Source organism: Mustela erminea, chromosome 5 (genome assembly GCF_009829155.1).
Source record: "Mustela erminea isolate mMusErm1 chromosome 5, mMusErm1.Pri, whole genome shotgun sequence".
Taxonomy (NCBI): Eukaryota; Metazoa; Chordata; class Mammalia; order Carnivora; family Mustelidae; genus Mustela; species Mustela erminea.
The window spans coordinates 88621508-88627618 of NC_045618.1; positions in this window are offsets into that span (position 1 = coordinate 88621508).

The following is a 6111-nucleotide window of genomic DNA, read 5'->3' on the forward strand; positions in this document are numbered from 1 at the left end:
TTAACTCCTTATCAGATATATTATTTTCAAATAACATCTTCCATTCAATGGGTTTCCTTTTTGTTTTACTGCTGGTTTCCTTCAACTGTGCAGAAGTTTTTAAATTTGATTTAGTCTTATTTGCTTATTTTTGCTTTTGTTGCTCTTGCCTTTGGAATCAGATCCAGAAACATGACTAAAGGTGTATCAAGGAGCTTACTACCTATGTTTTCTTTTAGGAGGTTTATTGTTCCAGATCTTACATTCAAGACTTTAATCCATTTTGAGTTAATTTTTATATGGTATAAGATAGTAGCCCAACTTCATTCTTTTGTATGTAGCTGTCCAGTTTTCCCAACACTATTTATTGAAGAGACTGTCCTTTGTCTTTTATTACAGTCTTTGTTTTTAAAGTCTGTTTTGTTTGACATGAGTATAGCTATACTAGCTTTCTTTTCTGTTTCCATTTGTTACACTAGCTTTCTTTTTGTTTCCATTTGTATATGGAATATCTTTTCCCATTCATTCCATTTCTATCTCCCTGTGTCCTTACTTGGGAAGTGAGTCTTTTGTAGCCAACACATAAATGAGTCTTGTTTTTGTTTTCTGTTTTTAACCATTTAGCCATTCTATGTCCTTTGATTGGAGATTTTACTCTATTTACATTTAAAGTAATTATTGATATGTGCTTATTGCCATTTTATTAATCTTTTCTGTCTGTTTATCTAGTTCCTCTCTGTTCCTTTCTTCTTCTCTTATTGTCTTCCTTTGTGGTTTGATAACTTTCCTTAGTACTATATGTAGATTCCTTTCTCATTTTCTTTTGTGCATTTACTGTAAAATTTTGCTGTGATTATTGTATGTATATTTGGAGTAAAATTTTGCTGTGGTTACTGGATATATATTTATATATATTTTAACTTGATTGCAATTTAAATTTGAACACATTCCAAAACAAATTTTTACTCTTCCCATGTTTTATATATTTGATGTCATATTTTACCTCTTTTTATGTATTTTCAATTAATTACTGTAGTTTTCATTTTAATACTTCTTTTAACCTTCATAGTAGCCTTATAAGTGATTACCCTACTACCTTTATTATATATTTACCTTTTCCAGTGATATTTTTGCTTTCTTGTCATTAATTAGTATCATTTCTTTTTAGCTTTATTGTCATTAATTAGTATCATTTATTTTTAGCTTAAAGAGACCCCTTTAACATTTCTTATAAATTTGGTTTAGTGGGGATGAACTTCTTTAGCTTTTGCTTACCTGCAAAACTGTATCTCTTCCTTCTATTCTCAGTGATAAACTTGCTGGGGTAAGTATTCTTGGCTGCAAGCTTTTTCCTTTCAGTACTTTGAATATATCATGCCACTACTTTCTAGCCTTCAAAGTTTCTGCTAAAAATCTGCTGATAGCCTTCTGGGGCTTCCCTTGCATATAACAACTTGTGTGGGTTTTTTTTTTTTTTTCCCTTGTAGTTTTTAAGATTCTCTATCTTTAACTTTTGACATTTTAATTATAATATCTTTGTTTGGATCTCTTCGAGTTCATGTTATTTGGAACTCTCTGGGTTTTCTGCACCTGGATATCTGTTTTCATTCCAAGATTAGGGACTTTTTCATCCATTATTTCCTCAAATAATTTTCTGCCCTTGTTTTTCTCTTTTCCTTCTGGGACCCCTATAAGGCAGATATTATTCTGCTTGATGTTGTTTGTTCCAGGTCCTTAAGGTACTCCATTTTTAAAACTTTTGTTATTTAAAAAAAATTCTTTTTTATTTTTGCTGCTCTGTCTGGATAAGTTCTATTGCTTTGTTTTCCAGCTTGATGATTCATTCTTCCACTTCATCTACATCTAGTCTTCTATTGAATTCCTCTACCATACTTTACAGTTTAGCTAATATATTCTTCAGCTCTCTGACTTCTATTTGGTACTTTCTTACATTTCCCATATTCTATGTTGAAGTTCTCGCTATATACATCCATTCTTCACCCTAGTTTGGAAAGCCTCTTTATGACCCTTACTTTGAACTCTTTATCATGTAGACTACTTATCTCTTGATTCCTAAGGTCTTTCTCTGAGGTTTTATCTTGTTCTTCATTTGGAACATATTCCTCTGTCTCTTCATTTTGCCTGATTCTCTGTATTTGCTTCTATCTATTAGGCAAAGCGTTTTGGTCTTAAAAAAGCATCCTTATGTAGAAGATGACCCTTGGGGCCGAGAAGGGCCATCTTCTCTGCCCACTGGAGCCAACTGCTCCAGGGGCATCCCCTGTGTGGGCTGCTTGTGCCCACCAGCTGTTGTGGGTGCCAAACTTGCAGCTTGGCAGGGGCAGGGTGCTCTACCAGCTGTGATATGGCTGCAGTACAGGGGGCAGAGAGCACCCATCTGCTCTAGCAGGTTAAAGGGAGGTTGCCAAGTGACACCTGCCAACACTGGCATTAGCAAGGTACCATGTGATGGCAAAAATGCCACCTGCCAGCACTTTCATCCCTGGAGAGAATCCCAACAGATTCCCTCCTCTCTTTAACACTCATTTTAAGAGTAAAAACTGGCTCCCCCTCACACCTGGTCTAGCATTTTTAAACTGCTGCTTTCATACTGGGTCCAAGGTGACCAAGTCTGCATGTGAGCACTTTAAGAACAGGTTCTCTGTTCCCTGTAGTGCTATGGTCTCCTGGACAAAACCTCCATTGGTTTTACATATTGGTGGCCCACCTTTCAGTGCAGGACCCAAGGGCTGGGTGCCTTATGTGTTGCAGAAACCCCTTGCTCCACAGGGAAGAGTTCCATATTTTTAAGATCCCTCCTAATTGTGGTTGCCATGTAGGGCATGGAGTTTTCTGCATGTGAGAGTACGCCTCTCCTACTCATCTTAACACAGCCCTTTTATCCTTTGTTGTGGAAATGTTTTTCATCTATTTTTAAAGATTTTTTCAGAGGAAACTACTCCCTATGTAGCTGTAAATCTGTTGTGGGCATGTGAAGAGGTGACTTTAGGATCTTCCTATGCCACCATCTTCTCTGCAGGGTTTCACAAAAATGTTGACAGAACAGAAGCTTATCGTTAGTATTTACTGAAAATAAGAGTTCTAAAGTGAGATGTAGAAGTGAGATGCTTCCTCCTAAAGAATCAGGAAATATAAAAGACATGCTAATAATATGATAATGCCCATCCCAAGACAATAACTCAAGAATTAACTGTCTGCAAATAATGATCTGTGTAAGCAGTACCTTGACTTTAAGGTTCTTAAAAATGCAAGCATAGAGATGAGGGAGCTAATCATACTAATTAACTGGCTGTGCCTTGTAACAAATTAATTTTAAGTAAAGGAATAGGCAACCAGAGAAAAAGGCCAAAATCTCAATTAGTTAATCTGAATAGAACATAAATACTCTCAGAACTCATTTGCCCTTTAGAAGAGTAGAACCAGGGTTCTGGGAGCAGCAATCACTCCTCATTGACAGCCTGGAATTGTCATTTATGGCACCATCTTTAAGTTCTGCATTCTGATGGGAGTGTTTACTCTATGTGGGCAGCAGAGTGTGACCAGTTGATGTAAACTATCCATAACCGCTCCCAATCTCAGTGAAATAACATCATCTAAAACTCTGACAAGTTCTTTCTACTGGACTACAGTCTGCTTAAAAAGTGTTTCTGGCCAGAAAGCTTTGTAGAACAGGTCATACTCATGACTGTCAGTATTAATTTCTAATCATAAATTGGGGGAAAATGTCCTCTGCATACATGATATCACTTTAAAAAGCCTATATCACCATTACAATAAATGCTAATATGTTTAAAAAATAAAAATATAAAATAATATTCATTCTTTACTCTTAAGAGGATCTGGTTCTTCTATCTATCCATTCCCTTCTCAAAATCTGCAAGTCTTCTTCCACAGGTTTAAGCCTCCACGTCTTCAAAGATACGTGGATATAACTGACTTAAAGACTGTTTCCTTGATGCTACTACTGATCTTTCCAGCAATATCCTCAATGTAGCCTCCCTTTCACAAAGTTTTTTAAGGGATAGTCTACTTGTAGTGCTTCTGTTCTGATTCACACACCTTAAAATTCCCATCATAAATAACCATCAACACCCCACATTCGTTTTTTTAAAAATCAAACTTTCCAAACCACTTTTCCTTTGAAATCCCTCAGGGTTACTAATGACCTCACCAAATCCAGTAGTTTTTTCTTAATCCTTACTTTCTGAGGCCTGTCTAGTCTGTTTAGCATCGGTGACTGCCATCTCTTTCTCAAAATACTTTCTCCTCTTAGATTCCAGAACGCTGCATCTGTCTGACTTTCCTTCTCCCTTTATAATTCCAGAGATATGCATTTTATATCTGGATACTATCTATGTCTATTTTGTGAATGAGTACACTAGTACTGACCATGGTGAAATATTTCTTTCTTTAGGAAAAGAAAATGAGATGTTACAAAAGCTATGGGATGCCCAGGGAGAGAGACAACCACGCACTTTTTGGCCAATTATACCCTTCTTTGTGCAATCTCTTTAAGACACACCCCACTCTGAGGAGCTGGATGTGTGGTTTAAATGGAAACATGGAGATGTGGAGGATATGGGAAGTGTCTGGCCTTCTGAGAATATATGGCCATATTCTAAATCCCTTCTGAGCTCCCAGCAGACCTACTAACAAGTATGGCCTTGGTTAGAGTACGCTGATTCATAACATTTTTCAATAGCTTAAATTATTTGTTTTTAATTTTACCATCTGCTATGAGTAAGATTTCTATTCAGTAAGCTTTTAGTGTTTAAATTTTAAGCTGTGACACCATAAGGAAATGCTCTGACAGTTTTTAAAATTATCAGGCATCAGTTTGACCAAAATTGCATACTCCAGTCAAGTGTGTTCTTAATATTATTACAATTATAAATGATCTGTCTTTTATTTAGATACTCAAGTAACCAGAGGAAGCTGCTTTTTAAAAAGCAATAAGAGGAAGCATGTTGAAAGCATCAGTTTGATTTTGCTTGATCCTATTAGCCAAATATCCCAGAAGTCAAACTCTGGGGAACTTTAAATGAGTGATCTGATTATGAAAATATGACATTCTGCACAGTACACTGAAGACTTCTGTTCAGGGTTGTTTGGTTGTATTTTATTTTTTAGTGATGAGGGTTGGTTGATGAAGCCTTAAAATGGTAATCCTAAAGAATCCCCCATGAAAGATTCAGAGGAGGCCCAGAAGAGGTCACATTTTAATTAAAAGGGGAGAGCTCTACTGGCTATCTAAAATAAAGGAAAAAGGAAAGCAGTTCATATTCTAAACCCATTTCACTGTTTCCCGGCATCTGTTTCCTCAACCTGGGCCCTTTTAAGATGATTTATTGATACCACTAACTTCCTGTATTTTTGCTTATCATTTTGTTTTTTGCCTGGTAATAACTGGTATTATCCTTTGAGTTAAACTTTCACAGTGTCATCTGGAGAATGGGGTGGGGTATAAACAGAAAATAAAAATTGGAATTCTTTCTCCTCCATAAACATGTTAATAATTATAGTAATTGCTATCACTTCTATGTGGTTCATATATACAATGGCATATTACACCACCATCAGAAAGGATGAATACTTACCATTTGCATCAACATGAATGGAACTGGAGGGGATTATGCTTAGTGAAATAAGTCAAGCCAAGAAAGACAATTATAATATGGTTTCACTCATATGTGGAACATAGGAATAGCATGGGGGGACCACATGGGAGGGAAAAGTGAATGGGAAGAAATAAGAGAGGGAGACAAACCAAGAGAGACTCTGGACTCTGGGAAACAAATGGAGGGTTACAGAAGGGAGAGGAGTGGAGGGATGGGTAACCAAGTGATGGGCATTAAGGAGGGCATGTGTTGTGATGAGCATTGGGTGCTTTATGCAACTAATGAATTATTGAACACTACATCAAAAATTAATGATGTACTATATGTTGGCTAATTGAAAATAATAATAAGTAAAATATTAAAAAATAATAACTGCTATCACTTCTAAATTATTACTCTGTATCAGGCATGATGTGAAGCATTTTGTAGACATTATCTCCCGTGATCTACCCTCCACTCTCTGTAGCATTATTATCCTCAATTGATTGACAAG